General features: G+C 29.3%; 1 pseudogene; it reads right to left on the bottom strand.

The window, feature by feature from the left end:
• LOC112601165 overlaps nucleotides 1-26962 on the bottom strand; it is a 49996-nt pseudogene that overhangs the window by 4026 nt on the left and 19008 nt on the right.

The following is a 26962-nucleotide window of genomic DNA, read 5'->3' as shown; positions in this document are numbered from 1 at the left end:
AGTTACGTGTTGCTAGACTGGCGGTTTGTCTTAGGAAGTTAATCATCAACTAAACGCGGATGTTATTATGATAAATGGAAATAAAAATGGACGCTGCATTGGGTTGGATTTTATAAATATTATACAGACATTATATACAATAATCATATATCAACTATATAGATTATAAATAGTTATTTCGACAATCGAATATCGATATTATATAGTCATATATTTTATAATTTTGATACAAATAATGTATGTTTGTTACTATATTCGTATGGTGTTACATGATTTGTCGTTCATCGTCCATAGAGAGTTGTAACGTGACGCGCATCACCCTTTGATGTTTCGCCATAATACCGACAATCCGGATCGAGTCATTTGTTAGAAGATGATCAGTTCGATGATTTGTTGTTTCTTTGTCACACAAACATTGTTACGTGTTACATGTTCACTGTTTTGTTACGCTAGTGTGTACGCGCCTTTATATACACAGAACCAGTTTCGTTAGAGTCTTTCGACAGAGAACTCTTTGATTTAAAACTGAATAAATCATTAACCTTAAAAAAATTAGTAAGATTTCGATAAAAACATAGTTTGGTAAGTAGAATCATATAGTAGTGTGGTGCAGTAGGTATGATTCCGTTTCAAGTATAATCTTCCCAATTTACGTTTAGTGACTTAAACACTATTATTAATCACGCAGGGTAAAATTTGAATTTAAACACTTTAAAATATAAATAGGAAAATTATTTTTATTTTTTTATAACTACGTATACCATTCGTTATTATGAAATGTAGCTATTTTAAATTTAAAATTATGATTTTAATTTTTTTTCTACGAAAAAGAAAACAATTTATATAATGAATATTGAACAATAATAAATATACTTAACCCGTGATCGTGCCAGATAAATATTTTCAAAATACATGTACTCGTTTCAATTGAATTTGGAGAGCGGTTGGTTAGGGTTTACTGATTAAATAAAACGAGTTTTCATTGATTCATATATTGAAATCCACAAAATATAGTAAATGATTATTTACCTCGTGCAACCAATTGAAATTTAAAAAAAAAAAAACTCTGTACTCATAATAGTATACAATTTGAACCAAAAACTAAAGTGGGAATTCATCGAGTCGATCACTCAATTTGAATAACATTACTGTATCAAATACGCTGAATACGGTGTTTTCAATTACATGAGTCGAAATGGCGTACAGTTTGTCTTTGCTAGTCAATTGAATATTCTAATACTTCCTCTCTCTCTCTCTCTCTCACCTTTTCTCTACCTAAACCACGATGTGCCTTTCTCATCAACTCAAACGGCGAATGATCACCGGTTTGTTTTTGATATATATTGATCGATGGTCGGTCGTCGGATCATGCTCTTTTTTGGTCCGAATTCAATTAGACATATTGCATACCATGCAAATATAAGTATCACGATTGATTCCTAATTGGTAACTCTGATTCACAAAATTATATTTATAATTGTTTAATTTATTTTGAACATCATTAAATAAAATACTATGATTTATAAATGTTACAAATTAAATTTAATACTGAGTTTGACACACACAAATATATTTTGGTTGTTTGTTCTTCTAGAAAAGTTTATAAATAATATCGATTTGAACAAGGTTTTCACAAGAGGTACCGGAGAATCTGTTAAATTAAATAACTATTATGATTGAATATAATATAACATGTGTATTTTATATTTAATCAAAACAATTGAAATAACTGTGTTAAAAATATGTACAGCTAACGCAAACAACGAAGAAACAAATAATTAACAATTATATCGACTACAGATGATCATTTTGAATATCTATAGAGTTTGAACAATTTTCATGAAATGTATATCTATATTTTCAGCACGATCCGTAGAGTCATAGTTAACTTTCTATTACTTGTTTTTCAATTTCCGACTCATAAATGTCGAATATCACCGAGTCGTTCCAAATATTTCTCTAAGTGTTCCCGCGTCGCTCATATTTTCATTTTTTGTCGAGGGGTGAAGGGAAAGGGATGCATTGTATTTACATTTTACAGTTTTTCGGCGAAGCATTTAAATAATTTTACGATTTTTTTTCACAAAGTCATTAAACTATAAAAATTATTGTATTTTATATTATAATATAAATTATTGCGTTTTAGTTTAATACTGCGGACGGGTAGAGCCGGAAAATTCGGCAACCAAAATTGTACTACAGACGTCACAAAACGAAATATAAACAATTCAATTCAAAAATAAATAGGTTATATTATCTTATTGTTTTTTTTTTTTTTTCACGCAAAAACGCGTATGACGTACTCAGCATGTATATCCACACTTACGACGGTAACTACCGAAAACGCCGAAGTATTTCCGACCTACGCGCTGTGTACGCGGCCCGCAATATTCCGGATGTGAAAAAAGATTAAACGTCACTATTGGCTGGCCACCGTAATCGAGGGCGATTCCCCGTCCGATTTCCACGCCACGATTTCTCGAACTTCGTCCCGAGAAGTTCGTGTCGAACGAGAGGCGTGCACGCCCTTATACGTGGGTACGTGTCGTACATATTATATTATATTATAATATTATATTGTGTATGTAATATTATATATATATATATATATTATATTATATATACGTAAACGCACAACAAGCATGTTATGTGCGCCGTGCGCATAATGATATGCGGGAAAAAAAATCGATAGTCCGCTGCGGTAATACAACGGACATCGCGACGACTACGGTTTTAGCGGTATTGCGCGTTAAAAAACCGTCTCGGGGCCGCGCCCGGTCACCGCGGCGTTTATATTTGTACGAGAAAACGATATTAACGGTATTATGCACGTGGGTAAGGTAGCAAAGTTCGTTTTGCTGAAAACTAAAACAAACTCGGGTGTTTTTTGTTTTTTTTTTTTTTTTATTGGGAAACTTTTAATCGCGCGCGAAATGCAAATGCCGTCCCGAAAATCGCGGTAGCTTGTATTCGACACGAACATAGAAATAGGTTGTGCAATTGATATTACGTATTAAGTCCCGCGACATTTCCGATAATAGTCCAACAGCGCGGGCGTGGAGACTGCGCGCCTAGTTGGAGATTAAAAGCCGAGTCAAAAGTTAGTAGTTTAAACTTTTTTTTACTCTGCTAATTGCTCAATTTCGTGATAATTTATTTAATAACTTGAAAAATTTGAGCATCCATTTTACATGACTTAGTTTTTTCTGCAGTTAAAACTAACGATTTGATTTTTTTTTATGTCTGGTCACGCTGCCCTGATGGTTTTAAGCAAAACTAACCAAATATATTTTATTTGTCGCTTTAAAAATTATTGAGATGATACAAACGTCAAAGTATACTTTACTGAGCTTTACTACGATTCTAAATCGTTGTTTAGTAAGCAAGAAAACATAAATAGTAGAATGCATTAGTAATAAATCGCTTAAATATAATTATTTAGAAAATGTTACGTTATTAAATCACTATATATATTATGTATAAGACGTTTCGGTATATGATAATTTAAACAAATAAAACATTAACTTATTTTTAACCGAGTTGATTCAATTATTTTCTTCATATTAAATTGAATTATCTGAACTTTCAATTTAGGACTTAACATTCTTAACAGTAATTTAATTTAACTATTTTAAGTAGGTTTCACGATTAACTTGCACACCTTTGTACATATGATATAATATGTTGATATGATTCAAAGAGTATCTGCTTTATATTACGTATATGTTCTAGGGATATAAAAGTAATGAATAGCAATCTACGAAAATATTTTTAAAATGAAAATGAAAAGTCCATCTCTGGTAGGTCATACATCGAATTGACCTGTCTTAAATAATAAGAAGATGTTCTGGTTTTTTTTTTTTTTAAATCGATATTCGTACATCCTTTCTATTGTAATTTATGCGATATTCTTGGAAATAAAATTGGCATTCTTGCGTTTTTGTCCGCCCCGCGGAATTAATTAAAAAAAAAAAATTCTTTCCAACGTTCCAATGTCTACTGTTCAATATCTTTTCGTTAACCGTTCGTATATTAATAAAATATTACATTCCAAATACCGTCCGAGATATTATTATTGTTTCTTCTCGGTACACTTCGCGTGTGTATGTGAGTTACACTGATTCACCGTTGATGGACGATTTTTTTTCCTTCGTATGATTTATCGTATTTGTTGACGTTATACGTATATAATATTTTAATAATATGAGTACATCTCAATGAACGACGGCACGAACAGGCCTCCAGCTCACACCAGTGCGCTGAATTATTGAAATTTTGCCGAGACAGGTCAATTTAATATACATGAAACGCGGCGATGGTAGCGAGCGGTTCAATTAATTATATCGCGAGCATATAACACGAGCTATCGTATATTATAATATACATATATATAAACATACATAATATTATAACGCACTCGGGTGCTTCCGGCGAAGAACGCGAATTATTCATGCACAGCGCCGACGAATTTCGAATGCTTTGATTAATAATGAAATAACTGAAACAGCGAACACACGCCTATACCAGTTACGACTGTTATATACCGTGCACGGTGATAATACCTAATACAAATGTGATGTGTTCGAGTCGGCAGTTCAACAAGTATTGTACGAAATAATGTATAACGTCACATCTCACGCGATTATCATCATTATATTAATCAACATTACTATACGTATGTGTTGTATGAATGTACAATCGATTGTTATTGTTAATATAGCCACGACTACTATTCAATTTTTAAGAAAAACCGATTTTTAGTTAAGTCCGTAAATTTTCGTAGAATATTAAAACCAAAATTTAAGACTTTTTTTTGATATTTTATTTGTTTATGCCGAAATCATTAGGCATTTGGCGCCTTTCTAGTTCAGTGGACAGTTTTTTTTAATAAAATTAATATAATATGATGCTCAAATAATTTTCCGGAATCAACTGGGATAAAAAAATAATATACAATTTTAATTCACTCGTTTCAGCAGGAGAAATCAGCATAACGATTTGCGTTAAATAGGTAGTTCCAAAGTTTTTATGAAATGTATCACTTAGAAAAATATGTTTTCGTTGAAGTGGAAACCGGCAATGAATTTTCCAACAATAAGTATGTTCAAGAATTTTCCTCAAATTTGGTTATACTCAGTATTGAAAAATATTTAATCAATTAATCATACTTAATTGTATTAAACTAAATATATTTAAATCGTGTTTTCAATAAAATTATATAAGTATTTAACGAGTTCAAATCATTATATTTGGTTATTTACTTTTATTGTATTCGTTATGTTTCTTATGAAATTCCTTTTATCAATTAATTATTGTTATATTATTTCTTAACATTTAATAATATATTCTTATTATACGATTTCATCAAAATATTTATTAAAATAAATAAAGTAAATCCCATGAGATTTTGTTAGTAAGTTATCAAAACTTAGACGCACAGGAAAAAAAATTTCGCATGTGATTTGGTTCTTACGATTTTTTATCTTTTTCGACTACTCGCAATAAATTTGAATGTATCAGTATAATTGATCCGAAACGTATAAATTCGAAATATCTTACTCATATCTAAACAAAATAAAATACAATATTACAAATATAAAATAATTTATATTTGTAATATAATATTGTAAGCGTACATAAGAAAGTATACGATACTGTATTTTAGTACTAACTTTCTGCGTTGTATCATTATATTAATTATTTAGAAATAAATTTTGATTTTTATACGAATTAATTAACTATTTAAATTATAGACATAGGTACACGACGTCGATGCTGACATAATATAAGTATGGCGTTTTTATTTATCTAATGTAACATGCATATTATATTTATATTAAAGTATTATAAAGTAATCATAAAGTCAGGATTTTGCATTTGAAAATGGCTCAGGTGTTTAAACACCGGAATATATAATTTGAACCAACATGTAAGTGTTTATAACTGTAGTTATTATCCGGGTTAATACGGGTTAAGTCCAGTGTTTAATAATGAGGTTAAATCCTAAAAGAAATGAAGAGTGATCAAATAGGTGTCGTAAATACATAAATATATACCGCACAAAGATATTTTTCAGACACTTATCATAAAAACAATCCATCTCATTAAACACGTCGAGAATATTTTCGTCTAACCAATTTAATAAAAACGATCGTCCCTCAATAATTATTATTCAAATTTAATCTGATTTCCGGTTAACCGTAATGGCTTATTCGGGTTTTGATTAATTCGGTTGTTTGATCTTTTACAGAGTTTTAGAAGTGTTACACGAGTTCGGGTTAATGCGGTCGCAAATATTCCTACAGGGAGGGGTGCTATTTATGTATGCCAATACCTAAATCCTAAATCCACCCGAGTTTTAATTTCAACAATGTTATTATATACTGACCTTTGTTTCCGGAGTTACATCCGACCACAACCTGGGTGGTTGTGGTGGTGGTGGTAGTGGTGGAGGTCGACCGGCGGTGTTCCACGTTCGTCGTCTTGCCGGTCTTGACGTTCAAGTCTCTGGAAAGCAACGGATCGTACGCACCGCTGTCATTCCTTTCTATGACGTAATCGATCAAGTTGTAGACGGTGGTCGTGGCTGTGGCCGTGGCCACTACAACGGCCGAGGCGTTCGAAGTCCCACTTCCCGCGTCCGCTGGTATGTTCTCAGCATCTGATGAGTACTCTGAGGCGGGTGGTGTAAGCGGCGCATCCGAGACAGCCGCGGAAACGTACACGAATTGCGGGGAAGCTGGGCACCCATCACCTACTCCTGAGCCTAAAGGTGTTTCGGGTGGTGTGGGCGCAGCGATGGTCACAGTGCTCGGCGGTGGCAGTGGCGGCAACGATCTGCGCGAATAGATAAACAACCAAACAATTAACTATGATTATAAATTAGCAATGAAGACAAGTGACAGCAGTGTTGTAGTGATAAAATACTGAAATATGGCATGTGAGTTTTAACATTTTGAAATAGTTTTGCATCGTAGTATGAAATAGTAATTGTTTTGCAAAAAAAACTTTTTTTTTTCTTATAACAATTAACTAACGATTAATCCATCCACTATATCATGTCTTAAATATTATAAGTTATAATTTATAACACAACAATCGTCTAGATAAAATAACAAGTAGTTATATTACTCTTCGTAAACAACTAAAGATGATCGAAGAGCGAACTAATCAAACTATTTTGAAATCGTTTTGTACGCAATATAAATAATATTATTGTCGTTATTGTTACGGACGAATCGAATAGATCACATTAAAAATCGTCTAAGTATGTTGCAACTAACCAGTCATAATGTGTTGTGCTGTGTCTTAGCGGAAAAAGCTACTTTTAAGATCACACATCTCACCGGTCACTGTAGATGTAGCAAAAAATTACATCTAATCTGAGATCTTATTTTAATAACAACATTCAAATTATTACTGATCATTTTATTATTATTATGATACATGATAATCATGCATTCGATATTCAAGATTTGACTTTTTTAAATTTTATTTAAATTTTTCAGTCGTTTTCGAGTTTAAGGAAATTTGTTTCACCGTATTCGTGATATTATTATACGTATATACTGAAATAAATCTTCTTAGTTTATTCAAAATGCAATTCCAACCGTCTTATAATGGTATATATCTTCTCTCACAATTTTTCCAAGAAGCATCACAGATGTTTTTTCCGCATGGAGCATTAGGTCGTTTATATTGTTATGATATTTTAAAAAATAAATTATATATTATTACTGCCACGAAAGAGAGTTTGTGCGTATAAAATATCTATCAAATTAGTTTACATTTTTGTTTTCACAGACTATTCACTTTCATAATATTAAAATAGAGAATTAACTAACATAATAATATTTAATATTCTTAAATATCATTACTTATATATATAAAATATAAGTATAGGTAGTCAATACACGTCTATTTTTATATAATATGTTAGTTTTTATGCATTTAATTAATTATAAACAGTAATTTGTAAAGACTAACATAAGTAACAATAATAATTAGTAGGTTTTAGTATTTGATAAGTTTTATTGTAATGATTGCTTTTCGAATGTAATTATCATGTATATTATTAATAATAAAATAGAAATTTAATATATTCATATTAAATCATACGAACAAAAAATATTCCAAATAGTCTAATACATTTATCATTTATTTCTTTCTGTTATATACTATATATGTATTTATCACGCATAAAATACTTTAAAGGTAGACGAGATCATTGATTTTCTACCAGACTCCATGTAGAGTAATCCAATTTATAAAGACCAACGGAGAAAAAAAGTTATGAGAATATTATTGTGCGCAACCTTCACACAGATGTTCTTATATCTATGCCGAACGCGTTTTACCAAATACGTGCATTTTTTCTTTATTTTAATTTTTTTACGGTTAGTTTTCGTACAACAACGAACACAATTTTTATTCTATTATTGCTTCAAAACGATTAAAAAAAAAAAAAAAACAAAAACACATCTGTCTTTGTGAAAGTTTTAAAGTTACCACAATGAAGAGTAAGTTTTACATGAAAAAATATGAAACTGGAATGGCGAGTATTATTGTCACAAATGTTTGTGGGTACAGTGAAATTCGTATAGAAACGAAACTTTTAACTGAGTTATTTTGATTTCAAAGAAGCCCCTCGTCGCGCCTCGTAAAATTCTTGCTCGCACAATAATAACAATTTCAAAGGATTGTTTTAATTTTCAAAGTTACTAATCTCTACAGAGTAAATTTTATGTCTTTTTTAAATTATTTTTGGCATAATATTTTTATATCTCGGAATTAAACAACCTGACGATCAAAAAATCACTATTTCAACGCTTACTCGTACGTAATAGTACTAAAAATCGTATTTATTTAAAATTTGTCAATAAATAATTTAATTTTTTGTCGGATAGGTCTTATGTACGTGTCAATGTATTTTTTTTTTTTTTTTTTTTTTTTTTTAACATGAAAACCTTGTTAACGAGTATCGTATGCGAGTATTGAGTCCCGAAGCAATAATTATAATAATAATATATTTTAATTTAACACCGCAAAATTTAACGTTCGTCTAATGATTGCAATTTAACGGTTGACGATCACATAATTTCATAATACACGTGTTGCATTAACTGTTCAATGTTATTCTTAGATAAAATGAATAGAAAAAAATACGAACAAAAGTTAATGGTAAATCGACCCCACGATTTTGATGCAAATGCATAGATAGCGTGTTTCAGGAGACATAATATAATATTATTTTTCAATGATATTTGAATTATTTTAATTGAAAAAAAATCGGTAAAACTTACTAAAGACCAGCTTTAACTCTTAAACCCTAATAAATCTTAATCCATTACTATATAATACTTATATAGATAAGTTGTAATTTAAAATTGAGTTTTTTTTTTTTTTTTTTTTTTTTTAATATTGAAAAGATATGATTATTTGAAATCGTTTATCTTTAATAGTTACCGAGTTAAATTAAATAGTATAAATCATATCAGGTTTTATAATATAATATTATTGACGAAAAAGGTACTCTAGTTAAATCAATTTTAATGTATTTGCAATTTTTTATTATAATTTATTTACTAATAAATTAATTTTTAATAAAAAAACTAGATTTATTTATAATAATTATTTAATTGTTAAATAATTTTCAATATCACATTTTATCCTGTCTATTTAAAGTATTTAGTTAATTATCAAAATAATAATTTTTTTTTTTTTTTGATTGTTTTATCTAATTATTTATTAGTCATTTATAGATATATGTATTTCTGATTTATAATATGTTTTATTGTACGTTTCATTATTGATTTTAGAAGTAACTCGATGATGGACAACACCTAAAACTAGTTGTTATTATTTTTATTTTTATATTTTAATACTTAAGGCTGCAACTCTGGTTTTTTTTTGATTAAAAAATAATATATTTATCGGGATTATGTTATGAAAAAAGTTCTTACCTGGAGAGTTCGAGTAAGTCATGAGCGGCTTCCGTTTCTTCTTTGCTACGCTCCTTGAACAAACTTTGTCTTTGATCCAGTTCATAACAATACTTCAAATAATCTGCAAACGAATACATGAAAACAATTACTATCATTCATATCTAAACGTGGATACGTATACAAAACGCGAATATGTAAATTAAAATATTTACGTGGCGTGCACGCGTATTAATTGAAACGAAGAAGAACAAGTTTATGGTTAACGGTCACCTTGTCTCCTAACCACAAGTTCGTTGTTAGGAATATTTCATAAAATATCTTTACTTGTGTATTTGAAAGGATGAGAACTTGTTTTAATAAATAATAACACTCAATGGAAATATAAATAAACATCTACCGTCACACATAATACAATGGTAAATTATCTTTTATAATATTACAATATACTGAAGTATGTCCATAGAACAATAGCTGTTGCGTCAAAAACTGCGACGACGACTTTCTGACTTCACTTCGGATGAATTACAATTGCCAATTATATTTTTTTCACATTTGAAAACTACTTAACACTGCCCTAGTGGATTTGTTTAAGTTCTTCAAAAACGAAAACGTTAATTACACATCTCGTGACACATAACTATAGGCTATAGGCATGCCTATAGACTAGCTATTTGTATGAGATAGTATGAAAACGTGTTATTTTAAACGTAACAAATCAAGATAATTTATTTTTTTTTTTTAAATAATATTATTTTTCGAATATGAATGAGATGCTAAACATAACATCCAAACAGCTACATTAATTCATTAGTATAAATATACGGTACGCCGTAGGGGTCTAAGTAGAGTGCATAATATTTAAGTATAATATGATATATTATAATAATACAAAAATGAATAATGAGTACACATTATTATACTTATGATTATGCATAATAAAACCTATTTATTATACTATATTATGATAAATATAATTTAAAGTAGCTCCAGTTAAATATTACAACCAAGAATAAAAGAAAAATAAATTCAAAGTACAATAAAATAATACGAGTACAGAGAAGTTCTAAAATAACTCTTATAGAGGTAACAGACATTTTTTTTGAATAGATCAACGTTGAGTTGACACATTTTTGCAAGATATAATTCATGGGTTTTTTTGACCGTATGAAATACGGTTAAACTAAAATGTAACCGAAAAATCTCTAACATTGTGTAATTCTGCAAAGTGATTACTAAGACTGAGTGACTCATTTTTTTTTATTAATTTAACAAAACAATAAAACGAAACTTCAACGCATTAGTTCTAGCTCAGTTAATTTACGGTCCAATTTTTATTCCACATAATTTTGTTACAGAAAAAAAAAAAAAGAGTAAAATTTTATAAAAACATATGTTACAATGAATTAGAGACGTTGTTTTGTCGAAAGTTTTTACCTTATACTATTCCTGATCTATTATTCGGACATAATGCATACACAATGTGCGTATTTATGCATACATTGCATCATTCTGTCGAACGAGGTAAATGGCACCGAATCAAACTTCACCATCGCCACTACTGTTGCCGCCAACGCTGCCAAACGGACTTACAGACGTGACGAATTCGCGTGTTGATTCAGTGGCAACCTGTAGCGACGGTGACCCCGCGTACAGGTTGCTTTTGGCAGAGGCGTTTTGAGACCAACAGATACGCAGTTTTATATTATAATATTTATAATAATATGTTGTTTGCACATCTCATAAACTCCACTGCAATATCATCGGTTAAGCAATGATGGTGTCATTGTGATTTTAAGTTCAATATCTAACTGAAAATCTTACCTTTGACGAAATAAACAAATTGCTATTAAACATCAGCTAGAAATCTGCATTAATATTATTGACATCATATCTGTGTGAAGTCGTTTAGACGATTCGTATATAATAATAACTGATATTGTATACCGTGTCACTGGCGTTATAATAATAGTAAAATAATATAAAAACGTATATTCGGTCATCGTCGCGGAACGGCGTCGAGTAAAATTTGTTTAAATAACCAAGATAAATTTTATAACGTTATATTATCGTGACCACAGCTGAAATCATTAGGCTCAGTGTCCACCTGTTGTCGCCGCGTATAACGATTTAATATCCGAAGCTTCTAGACATAAAATTACGTTTCGTTTTTAACGAGGTTTCCAAAAACGCGTTTCGCTCACGTACGTGGTGTCGTGCCCGACGAGAAAATTACATCCATCCTCTCCTTACCAACCATTATACACACACGCACGCACAACTAAACGCCGAACAAGCGATTGGGTGTTGAGGGAAAACCAATTTCGTCGAGCCAACACTGCCACGCCACAACCCAAGACAAATGTGAAACTTTAAAATATCGTTGAGAGGTTAAACGGCGAAGAACATCACATCCGCACAGATGGTATGTGTAGGTGCGTTCTCGGAATCGAAATTAAAATGCCACTACTGCAGCTGACTCGTTTGTCACAAACAAAAGCCGTATTTCGACACACGACTGTGTAACTGCTACACGATCTAAGTCTAAACGGAACGTTATTTATAGATGTTCAAAACCGTGTTCGTTTCGTTTACACGTGCTTGAGATCATCATTATCATCATCATCGTTTTTCTCCCCATCATTATCATTATCATCATTTATCGTCGAGAAATCATCAGGATCGACTGCTGAGCAACAGATGATTTACTATAGATAATAGTGTAATAATATTTTATCAACGGTTTTAAATAAAAATAAAAATTTAAGATAACTCTTAAGTTTAGATTATACTATTACGTAACATAAAGAAAAAATAGTTTTTACACAATTAATCGATCAACGTTTGACCATGATCCATCATTATTACATTATAATAATAAACAATAGTATTAATAAAAAAAAAAACAACTGACCCACGACGGCCATGTACCTATATTGCCTATTCACGTCGCCGAGCATTAACCTATACAATTTATTATAATAAATAATAATTAATAAAATAGGTACATAAACGTAACGTCTGGCGATGAATTATGTAATGTTATGTACGAGATTGTGTAATCATACCATATTATTTTACAAGTAGTACAACGTTATTGCATTAAAAACATGAATTCCAAATTTGTACACAAATATCCTATACGCATTGACACTATCTGCCAAAATACTTTCGTATAGTTTGATTGTTGACATTGCTCCGCATTTTCATACCTACCAAGTCATGTACTCATGTTAAACTTAAGTTCTAAAATTAGATGATTGATTCTATTATTTCCGATTGATATATGTTTACACGATATAATACAGTCCTGAATATGCAAATATGTATTCAGGTTCTTGACACCCGGATGTTAATTGTTTAATAAATCCTCTTTCCATTGCTAAATTTAGAAATTGTTGAAATATAAATTGTATTGTTTTTATATTAAACAGCACATACACTTATGATACGATACATAATTTCATAAAAAAATATACTCGGCAGAGACAACAAAGTACATAAATTATTTTTAACAATTATTTAAATTCAAGAACTTATGAAAATTATTTTTTAGTGCATGACATTAAATATTTATATTGATTTAATAATAATGAAATTGATCAAGGTTAGTTAGTGAAACATCTAATGACAGATTTTACATTGATGATAAAAAATGTAAAAAAATCTAGCTTCAAAAATATATGCAACAACACGTACGATTTCTAATGCAGAACAATGTTGATTCCATAAAAATGTGTACCTATAGTATATAATATTTTATATATAAACATATCATTATTTTTATAATATAGTTAATAAAAGTCAAGATAGATGGTTATAAAATCTCCCGCCTACTATGTATACACCACTGAACTTGTAAGTTATATTATTACTGAAACATGATATCAATTTTACATAATTGCAATTATGTTAATATTAGAATTATTTTTCGAAACTAAAATAAAAAAATATATATATATATAAAATTAAATTGTATTATAATACTAAATAATATAACTAAGTATTAATAATTATTATAATAAAATATTGATTTATATTATAACTAATACCTATTAATAGCGTTTTTATAATTAATCGTATTATTTTAGTTTTTTGTATTTTAATAATAAACAATTTAGATTTACCGTTTAAATTTAGGTTTTATTTAAACAATATAACTATCTTGTTATACATTATAATATTATTTTAGTTTTATTTATATTATATGAACAACGGAATCTGAATATTAATTTATTATTCGAGTTTTTATTATATATTAATGATATAAACAAAATTATATTTAACCAAATGATTCTTATCAATATAAACTTCGTAATTTTTTTCAACATTTTTATTAATACTTGAGTGGAATAATTAAATTAATATAATTTTATCGTTACAATAATGCTATCTATAAATGTGTATAAGAATTTATAATTTAGAAAAAAATGTCCAACTGGCGCGGGAACTATCCCCGCCATTAAATACGTCTCTGACACACGAACTATCTGAAAAGCTGAGGTTTAAACATCCCGTTAGTACAACAGTTTGAGAAAAACCACAAGCTATATCATGGAGGTGGATAGTCGACATTGGATATGCTACTTTTTTCACGCCACTCGCGTACACGATTTTCGTTTTAACACGTTGCACACTACACGACTATAACAACGACCTCTAAACACGATGAATTGCATATATATACATTATGTATTTATATATATGTGTACATTTATAGTGTAGTCTGTTCAAGCGAAAACCGATTGACACGGCACTGTTGAGTAGGATAGTGAAAGAGAGCTGTAGGTAGAAACAAAAAGAGACAGAATAAAAATCTCGCTCGACAAGCGGGCTCGTTACCGCGACGGAGCGTACGCGAATAAAAGTGGTCTTGATTGAGTGGTGCCGCCGACGACTTAAACGAACCGTGTTAAAAAGTTTACGGTCGTGAAGGTATAGGGGTTACCACGTCTGATGATGGTAGATGGATGAGAGAGAGCGTAGTTGTATATATGGAGGAGAGAATACAAGAGTACATGTCGGGAGGGATAGGAAAAAAACGCAATACGTGGTTTGTTTATATTAAATTATTATTATTATTATTTAAAAGTGCATAGAGTACTTTGCCATTACCGCTAATATGAAAATGTAGACATCAGGATTAAAATATTTTTATAAATAAAATTACAGTGCGTAGTATTGAAATTGAATCTATATCATAAAAAAGTATATGAAATTTGAATTTGAAAAATATATGATAAGTCATACAAATATTATCGTTATTATAATATAAGCTAGATATTATAATAAGATATTTAAAAAGAAAATAAAGATCGACTGGTTTGTATTTTCGCGCGATTAATATGTACAAAGCTAGTGAAACGCACGTTTGGAAAAGTCCCTGTACGTGTACGCTACCAAGAGATTTGAATTTTAGGAAAACAAAACTACTGCAGTTTTTCGAGGAAATAATACTTAGATATATACAGTGATTAACCATGCGTACTTTCTCATGTTTTTCCTTTGAAAACTAATTTAGTCAAATTGTGATTTTTGAATCATAGTTCATTTAAAAACGAAATTATTTACAATAATTTAAATTTTTATACTTTTCTGAGGTGATGCAATCTTGTTTATTTTTAAAAAGAGAATAACACATTTTCTCTATAAATTGTTAAGCAGAAGATTTTTTTTTTTTAATTTAAATTTTGATATATCTAAATCTAAATTCAATCAAGTGGTATTCGAGTTATTTTATTTAATGCTTAAAAGTTAAAAGATAATATAGATACATGATGACGGATTTGAAAGAATAAGCCTATGATCTGGAATCTTTAATAATTTATATTACCCAACGAAATTCCATAGTATGTTTGTAAAAATATTACAGTATAATAACTTATTATTAATAAGTAATATTAAATCCAATTTAACGTCTGTTTTATTTTTATTTTTAAAGATTATGACTTTTAATACGTGATATTTTATCTGTAACTTAGAATTTATCCAATTCAATTTGATACAGATAAATCAAAATTTAAAAAACAATTATCTGTTTAATAATTTAAAGTAAAAAGGGTTATTACTGATTTGAAGAATATTGTACTACTGCGTGTCATTTTTTAAGTAGTGTCAAATAATTCTTAAAATCACTAACAAATTCCAAAATAGTTTAAAAAATAATTCATTGCTAAAGAAAACAAAATGAAGGTGAATCGCCCTGTGTTTTAATGACGACGACCAAACCACAAAGGTTCACCTCTGTTGAACCCGAAACATCTTATATACACCGTATAATATTATTATCATTGTCGACAGCTTAAAGTTAAATAAATGGCCAAACCGACGTTAAGAGCTGTATGGAGGTTAAATATATTATTTGTTCTTAGTCTGAAAAGAAAACAACGTTAATTTCGCGAATACTTCGAACACCAACCAACAACTACATCGTACAAGTCTATAATGTAACTATTGCGTATTAAACATAATATTATACACTGCCATTTACCGTTCCCACGGTCATAGTGTTTTGCGCATATTTATTATATCTTACATCCCTTCTAAGCTATCATTATATATTTTTATGCGACTGCTGAATCGCACTGATGAATCACTGGTATTGAAAACAGAGAATAAAAAAATAAACGCAAGCAAGCTAGTGTGCACACACTGCAGTGAACATCGAAAGGAAAAAAAGATAATCGTCTTAGAAATAATTCACAAGCCAGACAAGAAATAAAATAAATGTATGTAAGAACGAGTATCACGTAGCATGCATCCACGTGCGTATCTATCCAATAACGGTATTATGGCTAAATACCAGATTATCGTGTAAATCGCAAATTTTTACTGCATGTTCCAAATCATATGAAAAAAAGTTATAAATCCAAATCAAGTTAAGTAGATTAATTCAACAAAAGTTTTATTTTCCACTAAATTGCTGCACGTTTTGTAGTTTTTCTATGGAAATATATATTCCAAACAGTACACCATCAGTTTTCGCTTTTTTGTTTTATTTCAGGAATTTAGTTATATATAATAGTTGTTTATATGTTGTAGTATCGATGTTATTGCACTTACAATTTAATAAAATACAATGTAATATAAAATATGTATCGAAGATATAACAAACGTAGTATGATAGCAAGGCTGTGGTGATTATGGTAAATGTATAAACCGTAGATGTGATGAAAAACAATTATAATTGTACAGTTCCAGTAAATTTTAACACTATGTTAAAAATCGAATCAAATGCAGTGTGATTTATACTATAATATCCACACACAGATATTAAGATAAAATAAAAAAAAATAGTAAAAATATATGATTTAACATACTTGCAATAAAAATATTTTTGTTCTTTAATTATTCCTAATACCTACATTAACAATAAAATTGTTCACGTTTTGTACTTGTCGACATTAGCATTGCACGTTTTTCATTTCTTTTCTGATTAAAACTCTGATGTTTGGTACCCATATAGAAAAAATAATACATTGAAATATATATTTTATATTTAGTCTAAATACATTTTTGTTTATTTGTCAATTAATATACATAAGATTTTTGACGATAATTTAAAATGTATAATATATGTTTTTCTACATTTATATAATAATTTTACGACACTAAGATTTTAATATTAAAAAAATTATTTGTGCGGAATATATATAAGATATTTTCTGCATGATATTTACCATATTATATCTAATAATTAATGTTTTATGATATATAAATGGATCTTCAAAGGATATTCATGCAATATTTCTTTGCTAAATGGGTAACTATCACCCGCCAGAAGTAATTGTACAAGATTTTTCGTTCAACACATTTAGCAGATCAACCGGATCTAGTCATATACCTAACTTAGGACGAACGATGGTTGTATCGCATTTACATGTCCGTAACGGATATAATATTTTTACTTTAAAATAAAAGTTCGAAAACTTCCTAAAAGATTTCGATACAGTGAGCAATATAAAATAATAGTCTTTGGAGATTTACTCCTTAAATGCTTATACTTAATGTCACTTAAAATTTTCTCAAAATATTTTAACCTGGTTAAAGTCCGTATATTATGGTTTTTTTTTCTTCTAAATAGTCATCTAAGCCAGAACTCCTAAACTAGTGTTCGTCAAAAATGTAATATTAAAAAAATTATAATAATAATAAAAAATATTAATGTTGCATACATATGTCTATTGTTCGTTATTCTACAAAAATATTCATGCAAAACGTATCAAATTTTTAATTTACAAGGAATTTTTGTCTTACTCTATATTATTATTTTATAACGATATTCAAACGCTAAATGTAGAGATATATTATATTTTTACATGGCATCATTCTAAATAATAATAATTTCAAGAATATTCTACTGCAGAGATTTAAAAAAGTTTTCCCTCGACCGTTTCACGGTTATTATTACTAATAAAGCCGAAGGTAACTCTGCGTGAGTCAAGAACCTCTTTATGTCAGCGTGCGTTTTATTTTCAAAATTTTTTAATCGAGTTTACTTTAATCACACGTATATAGTAAAATGACTTTCTGAAGTATCCATTACGTAAGTTTTCAGCGTAGTTAAGTATAATAATACCACGTTGAGTACGTATGAATAAAAATCTGATAAAAATATTAAATAATAAATTAAACTTGCTATTATTATTATATGACTACGGAATTAGTGAAATCGTGATATTTATATTATACATAATAATAATTATAATTAATTTTAATAAAAACATACTATTAAAGCTTATAATTGACTGGAAATCCCATGTTCAAAAGTTAAATAGCAAATAATTATCTTAAAAATATTTAATGAAAATATATAATTCGATTTCAATTACATTAAATCTGAAAACTAAGTCTTACATTAGTTATTTTATTCCTAGTTCAGATAATTCGAGCAAAAATATCACAAACCGCAAAAAGAATTTATCTTTTGGATCATTTTCAATACGTAAGTTCCTAATACATTTCAAAAATAAAATTTTAAAACAAATATTAAAATATTTCAATTAAAAGAAAACATTTTAAAAATTATGATATTCGACAGAAATACTGTGTTTTATTTTTCCTGATGATTTGCTGTTTTCACTCAAAATATACTCCAAAGATTTGACGTGTACTACCAATAAATTTAAGTACGAGACGATCATAAAATCAGATTTATTAGTATCAAAATCAAATTTTTTACAGACACTCATCTAAAGTACCTCCCCCCGTTCCTACATAACTAGCCAAATCTCACCACACCGATTGTATTTCGTCTGCCAGTCTAGACGTCGAGCATTTATAATGGCAATTTAACAATATAAACTTATACAATAATAACTTCACCCCACGCTGAGTTATCGTCAATAAAAATATCTTATAAGAAAAATGCTTCTGCTTTGAACTATGAAAATTAAACAATGTGATAAATGTGATAAACAGTCATAAATTCATAAGTTTTAAAGTTATTCGATCTAAATGGCACATACAAAATAAATATTATCATTGTTTGGATTATAATACATAATTTTAGTGTTTTTTACAATTATCAGTAATACATTCGTAGTAAACATTACGAACAATTTAAGACTACGACTTGATAAATATACATTTCTATTATACAATCATGCTATCGTTAATAATTATTTCAAATATGGTTTTAAATTATTTATTTTCTTAAATTTGGAAGTAATACAAATTATTATGGTATTTTATACAAATATTATTATAGACTTATGAAAAAAATAAAAATAAAAAATAAAAAAAGACGAAGTAAAAACTTACGCGTAGTAGGTATAATTATCGTTTGAAACTAAACTTTTTACTATTTATTTAATTTTTTTTTTAAACAATCTTTTTGAAAACTTGGTAAGTATGAAACGCAAGAAGTTCACTTTTATATAATACTGTTTTTGACACGTACACTGTACAGGCTGTACAGTTTACATCATTTGACAAAATTGGTGAAATTTAAAATTTAAAATGCAAAATAGTAATTACTTACATATTTATATGTGGAAATAAAAAAAACTTTTATCGGCTCAGTTTCTTTTGATTTAACAAAACTGTTCAACAGATTCTGGTGGATCACACAAATCGCTTGCCAAATCTAGGCACTTGTAACTTTTTTCTGAGAAAATTCGATTATATTTGACGAGTTTGTACGGACGTCCGAAAAAGAGGGTATAGGTATTTTATCGAATTATCGGATTTCAAGTTTCCATAGTAGGGTCAATCGTGCTAGAAAATACTACAAAAATTAAACATATTTTGTTTTGTTTTATCATTTTAAATTAATTAAATTATAATTCGAAAATATGAATGACTGGATTCAATTCGACTCTATCGGTTTCCAGAAGTGGTTGTAGTTGGACGTTTTCTTCGATCTTAACAACAATAAACGAAATTTACAACGGTGGCCATTGGGCGATTATTCGCCTCGTAAATAACGTCGCGTTCATTGTAGGTATATATTTAATATGTATGTATATATTATTATAAAATGCTAGTCTGGGTAGTGAATACCGTTGTTAAAACGTTAAAATGCGGTCCAAACTTAACACCATTGTACACTTGTGTTATAAATCGTATCGGATATTATAATATAATTATGTAAATATATAGGATTATAATTTAAAGCAGACAATCGACGGCAGCGGAAGGTGTTTTAAAAAAAAAATACTTCACCGTTTACTGCCGGCGTTAAAACGTAAAAAAAAAAAAAGAATATAATAAACACTAGTAGATGAGGAAAACCTATCGTCCTGAAAGCACCGAAAGGCTTTTGTCCGTCCCAGGTCGACGACGACAATTTAATCGTGTGAATATACACGCCACCGGCGGTGAATCCGACTCCGATGATAATAGCAACGGCAACAACAACAATACAATACACGGCATTATTGTTATGCGAGCTGAATTTATACACGCGTTCCCTTTGCATTTTGAAAGCCAACTCGCGCGTTATTTATATTAAATTTAGAATATTATTGTGTTTGCAAAACTCTCGCGCCAATGTGCATGTGTGTGTGTGTGTGTGTGTGTGCATGCTCGACCTACGCAGTGTTGCAGTAGATAACCAGCGCTGCCGCATATAAATTACAAGCGGAATAGCATCAGCGGGGTCGGTGTGGGTGGGTAGTACAATGTAAATTTTGCGAGGAGGTGCGAAAAACGAGTTTCGGCTTTTATTTTTTCAACCATTGTGTGTCGCTTGTGGGAGACGCCTCTGTGCCGCAGAAGGTCTCGTTCCCTCGCCCACGCCATCTTTCTCGTTCTGTCCCGGCCATAGTTATTCTCTCTCCATTTCGCTCTCATTTATTATTGTATCCTCTATCTGCGTTAACGTGCGTTTATCATAATAATTATAGTGAGCAATGATAACGGGTCGTTTTGTTTTGTTTTTATATTATATTACAATAACGTGTGTAATTTGTTTCCCGACCACTCGACAATCGGCCCGTGGTATATTTAAACGTATTCAACGTATTCATTCATACTATCATAATGCGAACAATGTTACGACTCAAACCCGAAAATCGGACACCGCATACCGGGTTTCGGGTTTTGTTTTACCGTGCTGCGACTATCCACTACGTTCCTCGGCAACCTTTTTCAAACACACAACTGAGAGCACCCCGAAATCAAAATAAAATACTATTTGAGCAAAACTCTAAGCTAAATAATAAATAACAATATGTTATGAGATACACAGCCGCTGAATATCTTATGTTCATATTATTTTAATCCTTTATCAAAAACTACAAAAAAAAAAAAAATAAAATAAAAATACGAATAATGTGCGTACCGTGAAATATTATTGTAAATATTTTTACGGTTCCTGATGATCTTTCAATACGCTGTATGTCATTAAAATGACTCAAGAATATCTAATGATAACTTTTGTAGAACACATACAATATGCAATCTACAGTTGCACCGGTAACAGGTGGTAACAACGAGGTCTCCACAATATCAGCTCCTACCGGAAAATTACGTTTAACGAGAATCGACAATAAATCAAAGTTTTCATACCATTATTATAATATCTTAAAATCAGATAAGATTTCCGTGTAAGCAGCAACAATATCGATATTTTTATTCAGCGATCGATTTCAAACGGACACAGCGTTGATGAATATTATTCAATGAGTGAATCGTAAACGACCCTAAAACGAACGCTGAATGCAAAATATGTATATTGTTATATTATACGAAATATTATAATTACACAAGCGAACAGGTGTTCTCGACGCCTGAAATTTGAGCGCCTCAAATTTAGAACATGTTTAACGCGGTTTTGTCAGTTATCGCAAAATATTATATGATAATATATTATAAAATAATAATATGGCATTATCTACTATTAGTAGCATATTCACAACAAAAATAATAATAATAAAATGTAACTTAATGTATAGTGCGTTATCGTGCCAATGTAACGTTCAAATCAGATCAAAGTTATTTGCATGTTTTAAACAATGTGAACTTGAAAATGTATAATTGTCGATAAAATATACATATATGGTACAAATGATAGGGAAAATCTTTTATGCTTTATAAAATAAAATGAGACTCAATTCAGTAGGTTGCGTATTAGTAATTTGTTTTACCATGAAAATGTTTTATTTTGTCAAGACCAATAAAATAAAAAAACTCTTGAATACAATAAATATTTAGAACTAGTTGAAGAGTATGAAGATTTAGGCTCCAAAGGTAGAACTAATCAACTTTCTGGGCAAACTGTGGCAATCATGATTAAAGGACTTTATTTGTCACAGAAGTCGCTTATCGCAAATTGTTTACCTACTACTTCTGTGAAGTACATTATGTTGGTTTATTTAACTACAAACGTACTGAAACATTTATTTCAGTGTGGGCTTGTAGTCAAAGCTAATATATGTTACCGAGGTGTTAGTATTGTGGCTAAATATAAAGATTTGAAAATAACATAAGTTAAACCACATTTTTTATTAATGATAATAAAGCTTATTCCATATTTTATGTGCCATATTTATTTAAGAATCTAAGAAATAATTTTATAAAAAATAACTTTTTATTTAATGAAAGAGAAGTACTTATAATTCAAAGATCTAAAGTATATTTATGAAAAAGATAAAAAAGCTTTACTAGTCATTCTTTACTGCAAACTACCGATGCACACATACATTCAAAATATGTCATGTAAACTGGCAATGCAATTATTTAGTTATAAAGTAGCCATCGCTTATAAATACTTGCATCATGACCCTTCAATTACAATTTAGAACAGTTTCTTAAACTGTGAAAATGATTAATTAATTTAATAATTTGCTCGATTGTTTGACTAACGTAATTCACTTAACGACTAAAATCCTTTTAGATGTGCTTTTTTTGGATGAAAATCCGCGTTAACTTTAATTTTTATTTGAAGTTAAGGTTTGGCTTAAATCATTAGAAAAAATATCTACAGATCCAAAAAAACCATTTAGCGATACAAGACCAGTTTATTTTAATAGGATGGTATGAACACTTAATGCGATAATAATGTTATTCAAAGAGTATGGTGATATTGGCTATAACTAGTGATGAGCAAAATTGTCTTGGTTTGGTCTCGTTGCAAGATTAAGACCAAGATCAAGATTACAATGACTCTGCAAGACCGAAAATTCCAAGAAAAATACATTTAGTGTAGATTAATTAAATTAATTTATTAGAAATATGATAACAATTTAATATTAAATTTAATGGACGTTCGGGGAGATACAAATTATTGAAGTACAATTTTATTATTGTCGTAGTCTTGTTTTGCTAATCACTAACTATAACTATTTACTTATACGGAGACTTAACTCTATACGCATACGATAATTTCTTTTTGATAAAATAAAAAGCGATTTGTTGCATATCTATAAGTTTAATGAATCGTGCATTGACTGTGTTAATTATATAATTATTAATTTTATTAATTTTGAACCCTTTAGAGATTTAATTTGGAAATCTAAAAATATTAAAAGCATCAGAGTTGAAAAAAAAAAAACAAAAATAAATTAAACAATTTAAAAAATAACTATACAACTATAAAATGTATTGTTAGTAGGTATATGAGTTTAGTCAGCTACGAATGAATTTAATTTTATTTAAACTATTAGCTTATTACTTAATATTTATTTTTAGGTTTAACATATTTTAGATTCTGAGAAAAGCCATAAATGTGACTTTTAATTTCTAGTTGTACAGTAGATATAATTGGTATTTGTATTATGTAACTTTTATAACTATCGTATTATAAAATACCCTAGGCTGTCAATCCGTTTTCGCTCAGAATATAAAATAGTATACAGAATAGTCAGATTTAGTAAATAATAATATTTAATATTAATTTATATTCTTGAAATAGGTACTTTTTATCGTCATTTTTGAAAGGTAAATAAGACAATTTGTCGTTTTACATACCCCTCACCGCTCGTGTATAATTTCATCACCAACCTGATTTAGTGGACAACTACTGTATCCACTACCTATTGACATTCTAAAGCTACTATAATATTCGTATTTCCATTTGTCCATTAGCTTAAGCTATCAATGCATATTTAATTAATTGTATTACTATGATATCACAAATGACCGTAAATGTCTAGGTAACATAAAAATATAATTATTATTTTCTTAAATCTGATTACGTACGTGTAATTCTATCGCTAATATGATATGAAATAAATACTGGTCATATTAAAAACACAGTTTTTTTCGGCTACATATGAATGAGAATGTGGACAATGATCGTTCGTCGTAAAAAGGTGATCTTGTTCAAGGATAATTTAAATTCAGGATACCATCAATATGTTTAAAATGAAATGATGCAATGAACGGTTGTGTTTAGTATTTTGACTAATACTGAATAGTGAATTTGAACACATTTTATTTTAAATGTGTCCATCAAAATGCATTGAACTATAAATATATTACATCAAGATAATTTTTATTTATTTTGACAGCTGCTCCTCTCCTCCTCTAAAATTTTTAATGTGGGCGCCAAATGAGTACATCGCATAATTTCAATCGTACGTTTGCGTTATGGCTATTGTTTTTAACGGTGATATACTTATGACTTGGTACACAAAAAGTACCTAATAACCTTGTTATCTGTGCATCGGAAATACAAAAATACTCTTCATAATATTTTTAATATAGACGCACTGGCACCCGTATAATTTCGAGGTATATCGGGGAACATCGTCGATTTATCAATAAATTATATTTAATAACGACAATAAGTCACAACGACAATATAGTTCAAATCATAATATTTATCATGTTAACCTGTAACGATTGGTACAATCTGACATTAAAATATGAGAGGTGCAATTCGTAATATTTCATGGCAACTATTATAGTCGCGATCATTATCGTTAATACCGTCACGTTCATCAAATTTGTATATACGTTTAGTACTCGAAATCGACCCATGGAACTTTTATTTTGATGATTTTATATATTTTATTCGTGTTGTGCGTTACTCCGATACTGGAATCGATTGTTAAAAAAATTGACAGCGTGCCAAAACAAAATATTCTGTGCAACTATATTGTTGGGAATATTTTTTAGAGTGTTTTGGTTTTGAAATATATTATTCTATGTTTTCTATTTGTTTTATGTGATTCGTAATATATTATAATATTACAAAATATACAACATTTCACTTTTATTTTCTTTTTCTTTTTTTTTTTCAGCAAAAGATAAAGAAAAAAAACGGCCGTCCGTATAGCAAACGTAAGTATGTACAATAATATTCAAATATTCTCATATTTTTGAGGTTTGACAAAATATTGATAAAATAAAATGGACATAACACAACTTTAAGGTTATTTTTATTCAAATATTGATGTAGTTCCGTCGAATATATTGATAAAATGCTCGTACTCGAATCACAATAAACATCTCATGGATATTTTAATCATAATACTAATGTACTCCTACTATAATACACTGTAATTGCGTAAGAAATATTGTGTACAGTTACGGTACATAATTATCATTTCATAAGGAGATAAATTATATTAAATATAGTTTTGAGTACTACGTCACGTCCCCTCCATGTCTTCCACGTAGTAAAACGTTTATTTTTTATTACGTCTACGGAATAATTTAAAACTCTCAGTTACCTACCTGTATTGTGTATAATAATAATAATAATAATAATATACATTTTTTTTTTTAACGACAATACAGCCCGTATGATTAACGATTTTTATTCTTTCGGAAAATTTGTTATTCGATAACTGTCTCGGCTGTCAGCGGGACGCGTCGTCGTGGTCGCCGTCTCGCAAAAGAAATCTTTATTAAAAATATTATTATACTCTCGAATATTTTATATACGTTTTATATCACACCGCCAACAACAACGTTGAATTGTTATGATACATATTGTTATTTCTTATACTTTTACGGTGCTGTCAAATGTTATTCGTAATTTGTTACACTACCCCTCCCCCTCATCCATGATACACCCACAAGAGTAAATCACGATCCATTGTTAGTAAAAATAACTATATTTGCAAGACGGCATATCGTATCGATATATATGTCTGGAAACATAATAATTATATTCTGAAAACAATAGCATATGCAGATAATATAATTATTATCGCACATTTAGATACATAATATAGTAATTCAAATAACGCCAATATAATATCAATGTATGTAAGACACAAACATTTGCTGAGTTAATAATATTCTGAGCTTCTTTTTCCTGTAATATTTTATTAATATAAAAGGTTATGTTTGTATTTATGTGAATAACCTTCAGACAAGTCTATTGCACTCGTGGTTCTGCAATTTGGCTCACAGAAATTCTATACTCGAAGATGTGCACCTTAAAGCCCAATTTTTTTTTTTTTTTTTTAACTAGTGACTCACAGAGGGATTTCTTGGATCCCGAAAAACAATTATATTTTGTTTGTGCACAGTTGCTGTTGGTTAAATAAGACAAAATACTCAATATAGATGTATATAATTTCGGATTTGTATTTTATTTATGGTTAAAACAACCCAAATAACTG

Source organism: Melanaphis sacchari, unplaced genomic scaffold (assembly GCF_002803265.2).
Source record: "Melanaphis sacchari strain LSU unplaced genomic scaffold, SCAv2.0 Contig75_pilon_pilon, whole genome shotgun sequence".
NCBI classification, from domain to species: Eukaryota; Metazoa; Arthropoda; class Insecta; order Hemiptera; family Aphididae; genus Melanaphis; species Melanaphis sacchari.
The sequence above is the reverse complement of the archived record's forward strand: the minus strand, read 5'-3'. Positions and strand labels throughout refer to the sequence as shown.